A 20,487-nucleotide genomic window follows, 5' to 3' on the forward strand; every position below is an offset into this window, starting at 1 on the left:
CCTGGGACTTTGGAAATGCCAGCTGTTATTACTCACCTTGGGTTACATTTTGGAGATGAGGGTGTGTGTGTTTGAGTGTGTGTGATATTTTACTGATGTGGTATAATTTGATATAATCCATCATTAACTGCTGAGCAATGAAAAGGACTATGGCACTGTGATTAACAGCAAGAATCTACAGACATCCAGAGTTCTGATTGTGACTTCATCACTTCTTGGTACGTGATACTGAGTCGTTTTTCTCCCAGTGTGTCCTGTGCAACATGGTAGAGCAATGGGATTTCCTCCGTGGTATTGTTTTGAAGATTCATTGAGCTGTAAAATACTAATTTTTAGTGCTAAAAATGTTAATTAGTGCTAATAAATTTTGGGCCTTATTATTGGTTAACTATTTATGGAGGGCCCATTAGAATGGAAAATTCAACACAACGCACATTTATCTTTATTTTTTAACATCATTTTGGTATATTTTCCTGTACCAAAGATGAATTTCATCTGCCAACAAAAATTTTACACTTTTCAATGGGTAGTCAGAATTTAAAATTGAATGGTCATTTCCGAGTCTCTTGCGCATATCTTATCTCAAAACATACGATAATGCTTTTTGAGCAAACCAAATTACACATATGTGCAATGAATTATAACTTTTATCCAATTACCAATAGTCTTATTGTGTATTCATCATGAACCATACTAGAGTAAAAACAGGTAATTACAGAGGTAGTTTGTGATAGAGTCAGGACAATACACAGAAAAAAATGGGTTCAATATTCAACCTTTTTTTTTTCAGTGTTAGGCAGTAATCTAAGTACTTGGAATATAAAGGTGAACAAAACAAAGGAAGTTCTCTATCATCATGGAGCTTAAATTTCAGCAGCAGTAGGTGAGAAATAGGAGAAATAAATTACATGGTATATTCAAATTTGATAACTGCTGTATAAAAATGAAAAGGAGAGCAAGAAAACATGGATCAGGATTGGGGGTGGGGTGGAGTGAGCAGGGGCATATTCTGGTACTTGGTGTGGTGGACAGAATGGCCCCATTTAGAAGGTGAGATTTAAACAAAGACTTGAAGGAGATAAAGAATTGGACAAGCAATTATCTGGAGAAAGATTAAGTGAACCAGTGCCACAAGGGAGTTTACAGTATACTCTGATGTTCACATTCGCAAGAAGGCCCAATTCATTACTTCAATATTGTAGTTGAGTAACTATAAATTAATGTAGTGTACGTAAAAAGTAGTATGAAGTACTTCTTGTTTTCTTCCATCTCTGGCTTCCATGTGTGAGTTTAAAGATACAGGGTTAAACGAATAACAACAATGATGATGATACAGCAACAATAATAAGTTAACATTTATGGGCAGGTATTGTATGTGTTGAAGCTTTGAATGCGGTCTGTGTGTCTGGTTACTGTTTATTCTCAACGTTTCAGCTGGTTTTCAGATTTAGACAAAGTAATCATGATTTTGAGAATTTCTGTAACTTTAATCACTGGGTAAGACTGGAGCCTTGCCTGTCTTGCTTAAAGTTACAGATTATTGTCAGTGCTGCTCAAATGGACAGTGAATTACTTCATTGACTAATACAACAATGTAAAAGTCTGAGTCGATTCAGAAAGCCAAGGTCATTTTTAAACCCTTGAAGGTATCCCTTCTGAAGTAAAGCTACAAAGCCCATGACCTTGGGCCTGAGATAAGAAAGTTGCCTTTCTACTCTGAGTTGCCATTTTTGTACAGTTTGTCCCATCAAAATTAGTTTTATTTATATGTTACTGGAGTCTTTTCAAATATAATGACTAATTCTTTATAAACTGCTTGAAATAATAAAAAGAGGACACAGAGGACAAAGATGATTAAAAAAAAAAAGAAGAAAGAGAGCAAGTCATTCTCCTAGTATCACAGTGAATAAACCACAGAGTAATGGGTTTATACTTGCTATGTTTACTTTTTTATCAAGAGCTAATAGCTTGCTATTCACACTGCAAAAGATACAGTAAGTTAACATTCTTGGCTAAACTGTCCAGTTCTTGGACTCATGGGTCTGTTGTGCCAGCAGAGTTTTCTACTCTGAAATTTACTATGTAGTGCTCTTGTGTCTTACCCATTCTATGAAAATGATGGTTTCTTGCGTAGCAGATCTATTTTGGGGATGTTACTTTCCTAAACTAGACAGAGATACACAGCAAAAGTCAAATTTACACTACTGACCTTTTTAGTGACCTTGAGCTTTTGTTTCAACTCTCCAATTTTTAAATCTATACATAAGATTGGAAGAATATTACCAGGCTCCCTTAATAATATGACGACTATTATGATGCCATAACAAAATTAAGCAGCTTCTTTGAAATTCTTAGATGAAAAACACTAAATAAATCCAAGTATGATTTCTAATTTCTGCTTTAAACATGGGCTAATTTGGCACTGATTTATGTGGCTCAGGTTTCTTTTAGGAAGTCAGCTCTTTTTCTCAGTCTTCAAAATCTCTGCTGAAATGTCTTCAGAACTCTTAGATTAACCTACTGACCTTTACTTTCTTTAGACACAAATGTGGAGCATACCAGTTATAACTACTCTGCTGTAATCCCTTCTGCCTGCTGCTGTTTGCCGCAAAGTTAGCTTTATTCTCAGTAAGAATTTCCAGGGCCCAAAGCCACAGCATCTGTGTCAATTTGTGGACTTCCCAGTTTTATGGGTGTTATTCATACTGTATAGGGTTGGTTTTGTTATCTTGAAGGAGCCAATGGATGTGAAGAACTTTGCAAAGAGTCTTCTGCCATATAAATGTAAAGGATTGTTTTGTGTTTGTTACTTAATCAAATGATTGTATGAAGTTGTCCTAATCTCTTCTCAAGTCACTTTATAAAGTTGATGGTTCAGTGAGGGAATGCTTCCAGTAATTATCACTTTCAGGGGCATTTTCTTATCTGATAATGCTCTTGGGCAAACTGTTTTTCCATAACAGTAAGAATAGCCTTTCAGAAAAAAAACAGAACAAAACAAAGAAACAAAAAAACCTCTGCTTCTCAAAGACTTTAAATTAAACATCTTGAAAAAATATTGACAAATTCCAGTATTATTCAACAGGTAGATTCTGAGCCCCAGCTTCCACTTACACTAGCTATTGATTCTCCTTAATATCAGCCTAAGTCCTGGAAATTTTATTTTTACTATTTAATGGATCCTCAGCTGGCTTTTTCAAGTGAAATTAATATTTTTTTAGTGGCTTATTCTTTTGATTAGTTATCTACTTCTTTTAATATTTTACATGTTTAGAATCCATCTAGAAGAAACCTAGAAAATCTTTGATGTATATGTTCTAATTAGTTTTTGCATACAAATATTTAAAATAAAATATTTACTTTTAATTTCTTAATTTTAAAAATTAAAAATTTTTATATTGAGGTACATACAGTAAAATGCACAATACTTAGTGTAAAGCTTGATGAATTTTGACATGTGTTTTTTTTCTCTTCGTGTTTTCCCCCTTCATCTATTTAAAAATATGTATTTTTAAAAAGTTATGCATACAAAATGATATTTGAAAAGTTAATTTTCCCCACACTCTTTCCATCCCCCAGCTATCCATTTCCTTGCCTGGGTTTAATTTGTATCTCTCCAGAGATAGATTCATACAAATGTAATTTATTTATGTATGACTTTATACTATTGATCTTATTTTATACTTTACATATACAAATATGCACCATTTTATGTTTATACATATATTCTATTTTATACTTGTAAGATAAATTCTAGCTGAAATAAGCAGGTGAAGAGAGGCAACAAAAGGCCAGGTAGTTTATTTGAACGCAAATTCCCGGGTGATGTTTCACAGTCTAGCTATCACAGGCCAGGGAAGTCACACCCGGTCAGGGAGGCGGGGGCTTATAAGGGGTTAGGAGGGGGAGGAATGGGAAGCTATCCTAGGGGGCATGGAGAGGTGTGGTTGGCTAAAGGTGACATAATAGACAAGTAGAAACTTTTTTTCCTTCCAAGAGGGAGGAGGCTGACATCCAGGTCTTAGTTAGCACATCAGAAGGATAGAATTCAGGAAGAGCTGTCCCCTTTCCATGTAAGGCACAGACCTTGGGGTCTGGTCTGTTCTCCTTTTATGGTATCTCCCTGTTCTGTTTGCATGTCCTTGTTTTTCCTTCCTCCAGCCTAACAATACTATGTATTTATGGTATACACTTAAAACACTATATAATTTATATTACTTATAATATATTATCCATATTTTAAAAATATTTTATACTATATTGAATCAGGTGATAGAGGGAGGCAGGCAGATAGAGTTCAGGGTTCTGTGAGTTTCAAGGCCCTTTTAAGTCTCAAGAAGATTCAGGGCCCTGATGATGCTGGGGTTCTTGTTTGCGGAGCCGAAGAATGAGCTTCACAAACAGTCAAGGTAGGAGAGCAAGGTACAGGCTTTTATTTAGAAATAAAGTGAGAGAATAGAGCTCCTGGCTCATGCCAGGAGGGGACAAGAGAGCCCATAGTGGTGTGTTGTCTAGGGGGTTTTATAGGCAGTTGAGGATTTTTCGAGAACATGAAAAAAACTTAGGGGTGTGGACTTGCATCACCTGCCCTGTCCTCAAGATGGGCTGGGTCAAAGTCTGATTGCTAGGGCTGACAGCATAGTCATGGGTTATGCTGATACCCTTGCAGAACACTCAAACATTCCAGGCCAAGTTGCTTCTGGCCTTTTAACCTTTAACTGATCTCACTTAAGATGTCTATATTCTTAGGAATCTTTCCCTAGAGAATTAGTGTGACCTTGACTTTGCATAATGCTTAACAGAAGTTTCAATGGGAATTTCTTTGCCCATTGTTACATTGCTCTGACTGTAAATATTCTGTCCTGCTTTTCCTGGAGGCCTCACCCTACTCTGACTATATCCAGGTTCCCTGTCTCATTCCCCCCTCAACAGATAGAGATGCTAACTGCTGCTAGGGAAGGGGGGCGACAACCGCTCTGGCTCCTTCATGCTGAGAGGGGGCACAGTAAGGGGTGCAGCTAGGTCTCCATCAGTGGTTACCTGAGAGGGCCTCGGAAGATGGGCACTTCTATTCCAGGTTCCATTTCTATTACTATTTGCAGTTTTGTGGCTTCTAGGCAAAATAGAACAAATTGTGTTATTAGGTCAAGTAGCAACATCTGGAGTTGGATTTCCCATTCTGGAGGGACTAACTTGATGAGATTAAGAATGCATGGTTGAATATGAGAACTATAAATAGTAAAACTTTAATTGAAATGATAGGAGAAAACTAAAACATCTGGAAAATCATATCCAAATATTTTGAAGAAGCTAGAATTCTGGATCTAGTTTATGTCCCAATGACCAGTATTAGGATTTAGTATGGATAAGGCTGCATTATTGAAACAATACTTTTCTCTAAAATCACCCTCATTTTTATTAGAAGTAACCAGATTAAGAAAATAATTAACACTTGGCTTTACTATTTGCATAAGTGCAGCAAGAAGAGCAATTGATTACATAGGCTCTTTTAAATATGCTTTGCTGGAACTTATTTTGTAAGGAATTTCAGATTGAACTTTTAAAGACCTCTTGAGGCCAGACAGCCAAGTCAGACTTGCCATCAGGTTTTGCCTGCAGTGTTAGGGTCCAGGAACTCAGGGTTTTCCCAAGAGAACAAAGCACACAGGCATGGAGATGTAAGTACAGGCAAACTCTTTATTCAGCCAGCAAGCTGGGGTCGACAGCACCTCCCCTGACACGCAGGCCCAGTCCGAGCTGCCGACCCCCAGGCAACTTTAGGTATTGCTTACATAGGATTTTCACAGCCGTTAAGGTATTGCTTACATAGGATTTTCACAGCCGTTACACCGAAGCCTGCGCATTTCTACAACCAATAATTTTAAAACACATTCTATATTGTAACCTTTTAGGGAACACTCAAGTTGCCTGACCGCTTCAATTGTTATCTCTTGCTTACCCAAGCATGTCTATGTGACTTATCACAGATCACGCCCCCAGGCTGTTGCCCACTTCTAGTTATCTAACTTAAAGCAGGCGCATTTCAAAGCTTAGCCTCGGGTTGTTTATTCAAAACTGGGTGGCCCATGCTTTAGGCAGTTAGGTTAAATGTTATTAGTCCTTTTTCCTGACTCTTGATGCCCTATGCCCTCCTTTACATTTCCCCCCTTTTCTTGATCAGACTAAGGAATGTTCCGCAGCGGTATCTAGGGCCTGATATTTTTGGCGAAGGACCAGGAGTTGGACAGTGTCAAACCTCTCCTGCACAAACTTAAGCAGCCTATTTATTATACACGGGCCGATGGTAAGCAAAAGTAGCAGGATGACCAGTGGCCCTGCAACGGCCGAGAGGAGGGTAGCAAACCATGGCTTGTGCTTAAACCAAGATTCAAACCAGCCTTCGTTGCTGCTGCTTTCATATTCTTTACGCCGCCTGTCAAGATCTTTTTTTAGTTTGGCTAAGGAATCTCTAACTGCACCTGTCTTATCTACATAGAAACAGCATTCTTCTTTTAGGGCTGTGCATAGCCCACCTTCTTTTAAGAACAAGAGGTCCAGGCCTCTTCGGTTCTGTAGGACCACCTCTGACAAGGAGGTGAGGGATTGCTCCAGGTTTGATACTGAGTGTCAGAGCTGTTCTAGGTCCCTGTAGACTGCCAGCCTCAGGGTTGTGAGCCATTTTTCCTGTGTCACGAGGGCTGTGACCCCAGTGCCTGCCCCTGCTATCCCTAGGGAGACAAGGATCCCAATGGTCAGGGCAGTAACAGCCTCCCTCTTGCTCCGGTGGGGATTCGGCCTTTCTTCCCAATAAGAAAGTAGAGAGTCATGAGAACGATATATTAGGCGAGGTAGAATGGCCACCAGCACACAAAACTCATTATTAGTATTGAACACAGAGGTGGATAGGGCCGTGGTGAGGCCTGTCTTTGAACAGAGCCACCAACCTGAGGAGGGTATAATCCACTTTCCTTGCCCCCACGGGGTGCTATTATAGGAGGAGCATAACTGGCTCTGGGCCGTCGGGACTGTGCCTACACATGTACCAGCGATAGAGACTAGAGCGATTGTAAATCTCCACGGTCTCCCGTCCCAGTAAGTGGGATGGGAGTTGTTGATAGTGTAGGAGCCATTTATCCCGATTGCCTCATAGATGGGGGGTGAACCTGGGTAGCATAGCCAACAGGGATCGGTGAGGGAGGAAGTGGTGTGGTTAAGAGTCTCTACTACTGCCTGCACCATTTCCCACATGGGATTATCTAACCCGGAGGGAGTGTGCTGGGCCCATAACTCAGAGGTCAATGGACCCGGTCCTCTCATGGGTTCTGGAGCAAGCGTCCTGGTCGGCATTTTCTCATCCTTTTTGCTGAGGCCCTTATCTTGGATTGAAGGTTTCTGGGGATTTATAACCGGGTTGGGACCTACGGCGGCGGTGGGAGCTAACATGGTTAATTTAATGGTGAGGGTTGAGCCTTCTTCCTCATGTCCCCAAGACTTATAGTACTTTATCCCCCATGTTAGCCCTCTTATCCAACGTGATACCTCAGTCTTTTTGCCCATCTCAGTGAATTGAATTCGTACCCAATCCCGGTCCTGGTCACAAGCCCTGTCCCTTTGCACGTGACATGGGAGGCCCTGGTTGACATAAGAAAATTTGACAGCATCCCCTTTTGTAACCGGCCATTTCTGACCCCCATCGTTCAAGGTTACACAGGTCAATTTGGCACACCAGAAGGGCCCCCACCCACATGCCTCTCCTTTACCTGCTTTTGGGCAGGCATAAAAGCCCTGGGCCTGGGTGCCAGCCGAAGGGGCGATCCCCCAAAGGGTCCGGTAACCTTGGTTGATCCGTCGAAGACAGAAAAACAGGTCAGGCCACCAGGTTCCAAGTGGCGCACTGTGTTCTGTGCTACTGATGACTTCCCCAGTTGCACCGTTGACCAGCACCCAGGTCAGGCCACATGGCTGGGGGGGGCTGGTCACAGATGTGGTTCCCTTTAAGGTCCATACTAAGGCACTTATCAGCAGGATCCCCTTCATCTTCGGCTTAGGTGTAGTTTCAGGGGATTCGCAGGATGCTGCTGCACCTTCCACTCCTCCTTGTGGGCCCCTGGATCCTGATGAGGCAGGATCTTCCAAACGTGGGTGTGGTGCACCCAAGGAGCGATACCGTCAACCTTGAGAGCAGTGGGGGTGGTAAACAATACAATGTAAGGTCCTTTCCACCTGGGCTCGAGAGTCTTCACTTGGTGTCTCTTGACCCACACCATATCCCCTGGTACTATGCCATGTTCCGGGCTTGGAATTTTCCCGCCCTCGTAATACGCTCTGATCAGGGGCCAGATTTCCTGCTGCACTTTAGCAAGAGCTTGCAACACTTTCAGATAGTCAGGGGACGGGTCCTCTACACTGGGAAGCAGCACTCGCCGGATTATGGGTGGAGGAGTCCCGTACATTATCTCAAATGGAGTTAAACTATGTACATAGGGGGAGTTCTGAGCACGGAAGATGGCTAAGGGAAGGAGGGTCACCCAGTCCCCGCCAGTCTCCAATACCAATTTAGAAAGGGTCTCCTTCAGGGTCCGATTCATTCTTTCTACCTGCCCAGAGCTTTGTGGGTTATAAGCACAATGTAACTTCCAATCTACTCCCAAAGCTAGGGCTAGTCCTTGCAGGACTTTGCTAACGAAAGCCGGGCCGTTATCGGAACCTATTGCTTCAGGGCCCCCATATCTGGGGATGATTTTCTCAATTAATCTTTTTGCTACTACCTGGCTAGTCTCATGCTTGGTTGGAAAGGCCTCCACCCACCCAGAGAAAGTATCTACCATAACCAGCAAATACTTGTATCCATACTTCCCTGGTTTTATTTCGGTGAAGTCTATTTCCCAATTCCTCCCTGGAGCCCTCCCCCTTTCCCAGGTACCTGCCGGGTGCAGCCCTCTTGGGGCTGGTCTTAGCCTTGCACAGCTACTGCATTCATTTGTGATCTGACGAGCTGCCTCATTCTGGTGGGGAAACACCAACTGCACAGACTGGAAAAGGCTGAGCAGCTTTTTCCAGCCTAGATGGGTGGACTTGTGCAGATTAGCAAGAATGTACTGCCCCAATGCTTCAGGCAGGATCAACCTACCTTCTTGGTCCCTACTCCAATTTCCCTTCCTAAACACTTTCCCCGAGACTTGTTTCTTAATCCACTCAAGATCCTGGGGAGAATACTCAGGTTTGGGTGGCAAGGTGGGCAGTTCAGGTATGGGTATTTCAAAGGCTGCAAGTACAAGGGAGTCCGAGAGGGCTGCCCTTTTAGCTTCTGCATCAGCATGGCTGTTGCCGACGGCCTCAGGTGTCTTCTTTGATTGGAGGCCCGGTACATGTATAACTGCTACTGCTTTGGGTTTTTTGACAGCAGCTAGTAGTCTTTGGACTTCTTGCAGATTCCTCAGTCCCTTCCCTTCTGCGGAATGGAATCCTCTTTTTCGGTAGATGGCACCGTGGACATGGACAGTGCCAAAGGCATATCTGCTATCTGTGCATATGTTGGCCCTCTTGCCTTCTGCTCTTTCCAGGGCCTCAGCAAGAGTAATAAGTTCCGCCTTCTGTGCTGAGGTGCCAGGGGGCAGAGCTGCGCTCCAGACAACTTCCCCTTCGTGGGTTACTACAGCTGCCCCTGCTCTCCTGACCCCCTCCTGCACAAAACTGCTCCCATCCGTATACCAATTCAGCTCACAGCTTGGTAACGGTGTGTCTTTCAGGTCTGCTCGCACCTGGATAATTTCAGAAAGGATGTCTCCACAGTCATGGATGGGGGTCGTTGGATCTGGGTCCGGCAGAAGGGTGGCAGGATTTAGGGTTACCGGGTCAGAGAAGGCGATTTGTGGAGAGTCTAGTAGGAGCCCTTGGTAGTGGGTGAGTCTTGCGTTCGTCATCCATTTTCCTGGAGGATGCCTGAGGATCCCCTCTACAGTATGTGGGGCTGTTATTCTTAGGTTCTGGCCAAAAGTCAGCTTGTCTGCCTCCTTTACCAGTAGAGCGACGGCTGCTAGGATATGCAGACAAGGTGGCCACCCGGAGGCCACTGGGTCTAGCCACTTGGACAAATAGGCCACAGGTCCCTTCCATGGGCCCAGCTGCTGAGCCAGGACTCCTTTGGCCACTCCCTTCTTTTCATCTATAAATAGGATAAAGGGTTTTTCTGGGTATGGCAGAGATAGGGCGGGGGCCCGGAGGAGAGCTTCTTTTAGTATGTCAAAAGTCTCTTGTCGTTCCTGAGTCCATTGCCAGCCCGGCCCTTCTTTGGTCGCTTCATATAGCGGTCGGGCTATTTCTGTGTACCCTGGAATCCAAAGCCTGCAAAACCCCACTGAGCCAAGAAATTCTCTCACTCCCCGGAGTGTGGAGGGGACAGGGATAGTCAGGATAGTTTGTTTCATAGCCTGCGTTAGCCACCTGGCCCCATTAGATATTTCGTACCCCAGGTAGACTACTGACCTCTGACAGATGTGGGCTTTCTTGGTGCTGGCTCGATATCCCAGTTCGCCTAGTTCAGCCAACAAGTTCCCTGTGGCTTCTTCACACTCCTCACGGGTTTCTGTAGCCAGCAACAGGTCATCCACATACTGCAGCAGTGTCACGTGGGGGTGGCTCCTGCGAAAAGACTCCAGGTCCTGGCTTAGGGCTTCATTGAATAAGGTGGGAGAGTTCTTGAAGCCCTGTGGCAGTCTAGTCCAGGTAAGCTGCCCTTTTCTTCCTCCCCCTAGTTCTTGCCACTCAAAGGCAAACAAAGGCTGACTAACTTCAGAGAGTGGGATACTGAAGAAGGCGTCTTTCAGGTCCAGAATAGTATACCACACATGTGCAGGTGGTAGGTAGCTGAGTAGGGTGTAAGGGTTGGGCACTGTAGGATGGATGTCTTCTACCCTCTCATTGACCTTTCGCAAGTCCTGCACCCGTCTGTAATCTCCACTGCCAGGCTTCCTCACTGGAAGCAGGGGCATATTCCATGCAGATTGGCAGGTTTTAAGGATTCCTGTCTCCAATAGTCTATGGATATGGGGTGCTATTCCTTTCCTAGCCTCTTCCGGCATTGGATATTGCCGGACCCGGATGGGTAGAGCCGCGGCTTTGAGTTGAACAATGACCAGGGATAGGTGTTTAGCGAGACCAATTCCTCCGGTCTCGGCCCATGCAGAAGGGAACCTCTGTAACCAAGAGTCCATTTCTCCCCGGCCCCCCTTTTCTTGATCCGCCTGAAACAGACGATGTTCAGCGGCCAGGGACAGAGTTAACACATGCACCAGTTGTAGGGGCTGCCCTTCTTTGTCCATGATTTTTATCCCTTCTGGTTCAAAATGAATGCGTGCCCCAACCTTGGTTAGTAAGTCTCTACTAATAGCGGTGTAGTGCTCTCAGGTACGACCAGAAATGAGTGAGAGACCTGATGCCTTCCTAGGTCCACTTTTCTGCTAGTGGTCCAGGCACATTTCTTGGACCCTGTCGCTCCCTGGACTATACTTGTGCATCCTGGGTTCAGGGGAACATGGGCCTGGTTGAGAACTGAATATTGTGCCCCAGTGTCTACCATGAACCCAATGGGAGTCCCCTCCACGCACAGGGTTACCCAGGACTCGGGGAGGGGTGCCAAGCCCCATCCCCGTCAATCCTCCTCTCCTAGGTGCAGGGTTTTAACAGGGTTCCCTCCTCCTTGTTCCCTCCTTTGGAGGCACTCCCTCTTCCAATGTCCATATCTCTTGCACAGGGCGCATTGATCTTGTCCTAGTCGGGATTGGCGGGGTACTGTTCCTCGAGGTGGCCTAGGGCCCTCCTTCACCCAGGCCAGGAATACCCTGGCCATCTCCTCCCTCTGCTTCTTGTTTTCCCTCTTCTGAAATTCTCTGTCTTCCTTCCTATTTTTCTCCTGTATTACCCATTTCTCTTTCCTCAGCCTTTCTTCTTTATCTTCCGGAGTTTCCCTAGCATTGAAGACCTTCTCTGCCTGCTGCAGCAGCTCTCTAATAGAGATCTCCCCCAGGTCCTCCCGCTTGTGGAGTTTTCTCTGGATATCAGGGGCTGCCTGGTTGATGAATGAGAGGACTACAGCTGATCTGTGTTCCTCTGCTTCTGGGTTTATGGGGGCATACTGCCTGTAAGCATCAAACAGCCTTTCCAGATACGCAGCTGGGCTTTCCATTTCCCCCTGAACAATAGTTATTACCTTAGCCAGGTTAGTGGGCAGTCTGGCGGCTGCCCAGAGACCGGTCATCAGAGTCTGGCGGTAGACCCGGAGACGCTCCCTACCTTCTGCAGTCCCGAAGTCCCAATCCGGGCGCGTAAGTGGGAACGCCTCGTTGATGATGGGCTAGAGGGTAGTGGGTCTTCCATTCTCTCCGAGGACATTTTTCCTGGCCTCATTGAGGATACGCTCTCGCTCTTCCATCGTGAAGAGAGTGCGGAGCAATTGCTAGCAGTCGTCCCATGTGGGACGATGGGTAAACATAATGGACTCCACTAAACCTATAAGACACTTGGGGTCCTCTGAGAAGGGAGGGTTCTGAGTCCTCCAATTATAGAGGTCACTATATGAAAAGGGCCAGTATTGATATTGTTGAGCGATGCCTGTACCGATGGCACGCACAGGCAGAACCGGCACTGCTCCTTCTGAGGTGGAGGAGGGAGCCTCCCCTTCTTGTTCCCTGGCCCCCCAAGGCCTTAATTGCATTCCTCCTGTTCTACCTGGTGCCCAGCGTGGGGCCAGGGTGGGGGAGTGTGGGGAAGCTCTTTCCGGCCTCCTGCCTCCCTCTGCTGAAGAGTCTGGGGAAGCTGCGGCCGCCTGGTTCCTGCTGGGTTCCCCAGCCTCGTTTTCTATCCTCCCGGCAGCTTCACCCCCCTTCTCCGCATACGGGGGTGGCTGCTCAATCGGCAGAAGGGGGTAAAGAGGAGAACTGTCAGGGAGGACAGGCGGTGCACTCGGGCGCACAGGATTTCTGGCCCTGCGATCAGAGGGCTCTAATTTTTCCTGAGCAACTAGGATGGAGGTCTTTAGTGGGTCAGTATGAGGTTTCCTCACCAAAAAGGGCCTCAGCCAGGATGGAGGATTCTCGGCTAGATTTTCCCAGACCAAGATACAGGGGAGTTGGTCAGGGTGGCCCTCAGGGCCTGGTCGGGAGATAATGGTTTTGACTTTGCCGATAAGGTCCAGGGAAAGAGATCCCTGGGTCGGCCAGCCTACTCCAAAGGAAGGCCACTCGACTGAGCAAAAGGTGTCAAACTTACCCTTCTTGATGCCAAGGCTCATATTTAAGGCCTGTTTCTTGACCTCCGGGAAATGGGAAAGGATCAGACTCTTAGGAGTAGCCTGAGCCTGACCCATAGTGAAAAAGAAGAAGAAAAAGGATATGAGGGAGACAAAGGTGAAGGATGAAGATGCCACTTCAAACAAGATGACTGTTATATGTGCTTGTGAACGGGTGCCTGTCGTTGCACAGTTTTTCTTCTGCAGGGGACGCGAATTTATCTGGGATTCGCGGCTGTGACCCCCTTATCCTGTCACGGGAGTCTTCTTGCGGCGGGCGCCCTAATGGCTCTTAATTGCTCGTCCCGTGCCCGCAGGGAATGATGTAGTGGCAGAAAGGAGGAACAGAGAGAGCAGTAGAGCCTTAGAACAAGGAAACTTAAAATAAGAAGAGCATAAAAAAATATAAACCGAAACCAAAACACAGTAAAATAAACACCAAGCACACACACCAAATCTGATCACACTCGTTCGGACCGGTCCTTCTCTCACTCTGGTGCGCACCACACTCACCACTTTCAGGATCCTCAAAGACTCTCGTTATTCTCCCGAAAGGCATCCACTCAGACCGTCTCAGGGTGACGAGCTCGATCTTTTCCTCCTCGGGCTCCAGTTTTCTGCCGATTGGACTTGCCTTCCTAAGGCCGAGTCACTCAGACCTTAGGGCCAGGATTGGTTACCTGGGCTTCACCCAGGGTCGCTAACCTGGGAGCTGGGACTACCAACCCGGATTCTCTCACTCAGGGTCACTAACCCGAGACCATACACGGGATGGCGACTCCCGCTTTATAATGGATTTATGCAGACACGAGGGGGCGACCCTCGAATTGCACTGCCCCGTCCGGATAATTAGACCTTGCCTCCAGCCATCCTTTGTTCTCAGGGAAGCCGCACGGATCCCAGACGAGCCCCCAAATGTTAGGGTCCAGGAACTCAGGGTTTTCCCGAGAGAACAAAGCACACAGGCATGGAGATGTAAGTACAGGCAAAGTCTTTATTCAGCCAGCAAGCTGGGGTCGACAGCACCTCCCCTGACACGCAGGCCGAGTCCAAGCTGCCGACCCCCAGGCAACTTTAGGTATTGCTTATATAGGATTTTCACAGCCGTTACACCGAAGCCTGCGCATTTCTACAACCAATAATTTTAAAACACATTCTATATTGTAACCTTTTAGGGAACACTCCAGTTGCCTGACCGCTTCAATTGTTATCTCTTGTTTACTTACCCAAGCATGTCTATGTGACTTATCATGGATCACGCCCCCAGGCTGTTGCCCACTTCTAGTTATCTAACTTAAAGCAGGCGCATTTCGAAGCTTAGCCTCGGGTTGTTTATTCAAAACTGGGTGGCCCATGCTTTAGGCAGTTAGGTTAAATGTTATTAGTCCTTTTTCCTGACTCTTGATGCCCTCTGTCCTCCTTTACAGCAGTACCTGTACATTTGGGTGAACTCTTCTCAAGTTCCCCAAGACATCCTGAGGTTCCTGCACCGCCAGGAAGTGACCTTCCTTACTCACCTGGTAAGGCTGCTGGGAACTCTGTAAGCAAGGTACTAGGCCAGTTCTTCCAAGGAAGGGCCTTTGTTGGCTATATAAAGTCAACCTTAGTTCCTAAAGCTGTTCATATCTGAGTTTATGCATGTGTCTCTCAGGTATGACATGTCAGTCAAAGCCTTAGTAGTACCACCTGTGTTTTTAATTGGTCCTCTTACAAGGAAAGCAGGTTCTTATTGAACTTATGCAAATAAATATACTGCCATGAAATATAAAAATAGTCACTGAGAGTTTTTAAATTTTGGAGAGATCAGGTAGAGAGAAAGATAAAGTTTCAGTTCTGCTTATAGATAGTCATTTAATAAACTGTTGTCAATTTAAGAGAAAAAGCTTAAAGCACTTTCTCAGCAACATTTGAAACAAAAATCCACATAATCCTATGTAACCAATACCTGTTCTGCTGAAATATAGTTCTTTACTAGTTTAGGAGTAATAAAACAGTGACTATAAATGAGAGAAGACTTACAAATGACAATGGTTAAAGATCTGATGATAGCTTACTGTAAGACAGTTGACATAAGGAAATTTGGATATTTCTGTAACACAAAACATTCAGTAACAAAGTTTAGCATCATTCCATTTGACAGTGCTTTCTATTTAATTAAGCAGGTAATTATATATCAGATAAATAAGCCAAATTAACCAAATACTTTCTCCAATGAGAAAAAATTCCTCTGACATGGTCCAGGGGCCCTCTGGAAAATATCAGAGTTAACTAAAGGTAAAAGGACCTTTTTGCATTTGATTTTTTTTTTTTTGCACTTCCTTAAATAGGATTATAGGTCGCTATGAAGCAATACTTATCTATTTAACCAGAATGACAACAAAATACCTCAAAGGCAAATAAAAAAGGTTACACAGTTGTTAGCAAAGTTTAGCTTTTAGTCCTTTTAATATTAAGATCTCGTTCTCTTAAATACTCCAACAACTCACAGACTTTAAGCATGAGAAACTGCTTTGATAAAACAATTAGAGAACCCTTTGCAATCTGTCAATATTTAAGAGCAGACTAACAGTTAAGAAAACTTTGTCTGAAAACAAAATTCTAATTTTGCTGTGTACTTGATACTGAGACTCATTTGTTTTAATTTTATATAGCATGACCATATTAAATTCTTCCACAAACTTTCTACAACCTTCTTTTTACATTTAGAGTTCTCTAAATAAACAGCTGTACTTTAGAACAAAGTTACTTTTTTTAATCAAAAGACACATTCTTTAGCATGCAGAAATGTTTTCCTTATTACTTTAAGTAGTTTAATTAAAACTTAAAACCATTAGGTACCTTAATTTTTAGTGAACACTGAGAAGGAGGCTATTGTAAACATTAAACTAACATTCTTTAGATTGACAAATTTATGAACACGTTTTATAATTTCTGTAACCATGAGCTTTACAGCACAATCTCTCACTGAGCACAAAGTATATCTTCTTAACTTAGCGAAACTTTAAGGTTTTAGGTTACCACAAAGATTCTCAGGCTGTAGGTAGGTATACACACTGTAACACACAATTATTAAGGTGTTCACTTGCCACACTTATTTAGTTCACTCATTCCTAACTATGCTAGATTACTTAAAAAACCTTTACTGAATATTAGACAAAGTCAAGCCTCTCAGCATTTTATTCTTGAAAGATTTAGCAGATAACATCAACTTAAATGACTTTAGGTAAACTTAGGCAGCTGATAACCATAAGGACATGTCCATTTCAGTCCAACTTAAATTAACATTAATGCTTAATATTTTCTATTAGAATTTTCTGGAAATTTTAGAATGCCCAATTTTCACAAGTGCTTGTCTTTAAATCAATTTTCTTAATACCATCCGGAGGTAGAAAAACCTTTCATTTACATGCTTAGACACACAAACATACAGATTGAGACATAATGACTACAGTTAACAACACTTTTCATAAAAGAACATATACACAGACAGATAAACTGATACAGAGATTTGAGTTACTGATATCCAATTGCTTCTCCTTTTAGCTTATTTGACTAAAAGTATCTCAGTTTTCAAGAATACACTCTACAGGCGAGCAGTTTATATAACTGGGTTAAGGTTTAGATGGCCCCAGACTAACAGGGCTGATGAAGACTTTGAACTGATAGGTACTGTGTGTGTCCAGGGGGCTGGAAATGAAATGCAAGTACAATTCTAGCACCAGTCATTTAAAGCCAGGCTGTGTTGCAGAAGATACATTTCTTCTGTTTCAGGGAGTCTAGTTTAAAAACCTCTCAATTTTTGAAGATAATGAACCCAATAAGTAGAATAGATTTCTACCAAAATAATTTACAAAACTAGTTCCACATTATAGTCTACAGGACTTTTGACTAGTTTCTTTCCTTGCATTAAAATAAATTTAGCTGCATAACTTTATTATATTGCGTACTTCTCTCAGGGGCCAAGCCTCTCCGTTAGAGAGTTTGTATTGAGGCCAGGCTTGTGTGAAGAAGATAAGGCACTTTTTTCATGGTCTGGGGATCAAAATTGCTCCCAGTTCCTCAGAATGCATGCCAGAGGCATGTCTGGCTTTAACCTTGAAGAGGATGCTTCCATCTGAAAGAGAGAGAGAGAGAAAGACGGGTCTCCAGCACCTGGTCAGCCTCTCTGTGAGGGCATCCTCTTGCCTTGGAGCTTAGGTGATAGTGGTCAATCACCCCCTCTGCCAGGCCTACTGGATTTAACCAGTCCTTACCAGCATGGCCTGCACCTTGCCTTGATTGCCCCCTTGCCTTCCCACTAAGCAAGAGTCGCCTCGGAGCTCTGGATTTAGTGGGACCTTACCAGTGTGCTCCTACTTTACACCTTTTGGGAGTTTCCCTAGTTTTCTCTGCACTAGCTTTCTTTGAGCGCTCCCTGCCTGTCTGATAAGTGCAGGGACTGTGTGACTTCTTGCTGCCAGAGCCCTGATCTAAGTCACAAGCCTGTTTTGCTTTCCTGGGGCTGCAGAAAAGGAAATGCCTAACCCCAGGACAACTTCCTCTAAGGAAAGGAGATTAGCAGAATGAGCTATTTACATGTTGGTCTCAGATTTCAGCTTGATTACTTTACAGACATCATTTACATTACACAGGAGAAAGTGACACAGGCCTAAGAGGACTGCTTTGAATAGAGAGCAAGGGAACTTTTGCTAAGGCCAGAAATAAAATTCAGGGGCAGCCACAGTTATTTATGGGGAGGGCAGGGGCTTTACTCTCAAACACCAGTTTCTGCCACTGCCTGGAAATTATCTCACCAGTCACCCACTATAACAAATCTGATCACTGAGACAAGAGGTTGGGGGTCATCTGCGACTCTCGCATAGGCAGCAGCCAAGCCGGAGATTCACTCAGCGCCGTCGGATCAATTGGCCGGAGCCGAGATGCAAGAAACACTGTGTACTTACTAGTCTGGTCTGCCCTCGGAGTCTGCAGATTAGGAGAGGAAAGTAGGAAGTTGGCTCAGCCACTCCCTGACATTCCCGTCCATCCAGAGGAGGGATCAAGGAGCAGCAGACACCGGGAAATGTTTCACCAGGGTTCTTGTTCATGAAGCCAAAGAATGAGCTTCACAAATACTCAAGGTAGGAGAGCAAGGTACAGGCTTTTATTTAGAAATAAAGTGAGAGAATAGAGCTCCTGGCTTATGCCAGGAGGAGACTTAAGACTGGTAGCCTACACTAATTGTCTTTTAAATGGCTAACCGGTGCCCAGACACATTTTTATGAGATAAAAAGTACGGCATTTAGATAGGAATAAGAGTGGAGCGTAGGTCTCCTACCTTGTGGTGGTGAGTATCAGGTTCCATGAAATTGATGAAGTTAGGAGAGAGTTAGGAATGCTCCCTGCCTAGGCCAGGGCAGCCTGAAGAAGCAGGCTGGAAGGCAGAGAAAGAGAGACGCTCCTCACAGATACCCAGTTGGGCTGTCCAGGTCTGATTCCAGACAAGCGGACCTTTGAGAAGCCACTGAAGTGTAGCCTCAGCCTAGACTCTCACAGTTGCCCATGGCTTTCCTCAGTCCCTCACATCTGAGGAGATGCCTCTGAAAGGGAATCCCGGCCTCCACTCAGCTGACATTCCCAGCTCCCAACAAAGATGGGGGATCCACTGAGGGAGATGCAGGGGAGCCTGTCGCTTTAGACTTTGAGATCGGCAGCCAGGCTAGTCCCATTTAAGTGGCTGACAAGTGCCCGATTTTGTGTGCCATAGACAGCTTCTTTCTATAAGGACAGTGAAAGAAAAGGCAGGCTTGGATGCCAACACTCACCTCTGAAGTTATCCCAGACAAGCCCCCAAAGATGATGCCAGGGTTCTTGTTCATGAAGCCGAAGAATGAGCTTCACAAACATTCAAGGTAGGAGAAAAAGGTACAGGCTTTTATTTAGAAATAAAGTGAGAGAATAGAGCTCCTGGCTCATGCCAGGAGGGGACAAGAGAGCCCATAGTGGTGCGTTGTCTAGGGGGTTTTATAGGCAGTTGAGGATTTTTCGAGAACATGAAAAAACTTAGGGGTGTGGACTTGCATCACCTGCCCTGTCCTCAAGATGGGCTGGGTCAAAGTCTGATTGCTAGGGCTGACAGCATAGTCATGGGTTATGCTGATACCCTTGCAGAACACTCAAACATTCCAGGCCAAGTTGCTTCTGGCCTTTTAACCTTTAACTGATCTCACTTAAGATGTCTATATTCTTAGGAATCTTTCCCTAGAGAATTAGTGTGACCTTGACTTTGCATAATGCTTAACAGAAGTTTCAATGGGGACTTCTTTGCCCATTGTTACATTGCTCTGACTGTAAATATTCTGCCTTGCTTTTCCCGGAGGCCCTCAACCTACACTGTCTCACTTGTACGTTTCCAAAAAAAAAAAGCTCCAATCCAACTCAGCCATTCAAAAGTACACTTCCATAGACCTGAGCTCTGATTGGTTATGCCCTATGCAAATGAAGTATTGTACTTTCAGCCAATCAAGAGTGGGCAATATCATTAGTTCTGTTCTCTTTTAGGTAGCAGGGTTGGGAGGCTGGCTGAGGAGTGGCATTTCCACCTCTCAGGAGGCAATATAAACCCCAGATGCCACAACCCTAATGGCACCAGCTCTTGGATCACCTCTTGATTATCAGGCGCTTTCTCTTTTCACTCACAGATAAGAGCTTTGCTGGTTGCTCCATACTCATGTCTGCTGGCTTCATTCTTCAGTCACCTCTGAGAAATGATCCTGGGAAAAACAACATCTCGGCTGGTAACAGTATTATTTATATTGCTTTCACTTAATGTATCTTGGGGATCATTTCATAGCAGAACATTTAAAGCTGCCTCACTCTGTTAGAGTAGGTAAGATAGGCAGACATGAGCAGGGAAGTAGGGGTGGGGATTTTGGCCATTGTTTACAATCAGCAGGTGTTTACATTTGGTTGGATGTACATTCTACACATTCCATGTAAGCTATTCTTGTGGGATGTGGGGAGTAAGAATATAGATAACAGACTGGCCACAATGGGCTGGTTCCAACAGGAAGGAGTTGACCCAAACTTCAAAATACACTCATTATGCCCCTCCATCATTAACATAGTAGAAATCACACCTCCACATACCAACAGTTCCAATGAGAACCAAATATAGCCCAAAACTCCCTTACCCCACATGAGGGTGGAGCAAGCCTGAACTT

The sequence above is a fragment of the Manis javanica genome, chromosome 7 (genome assembly GCF_040802235.1).
Source record: "Manis javanica isolate MJ-LG chromosome 7, MJ_LKY, whole genome shotgun sequence".
NCBI classification, from domain to species: domain Eukaryota; kingdom Metazoa; phylum Chordata; class Mammalia; order Pholidota; family Manidae; genus Manis; species Manis javanica.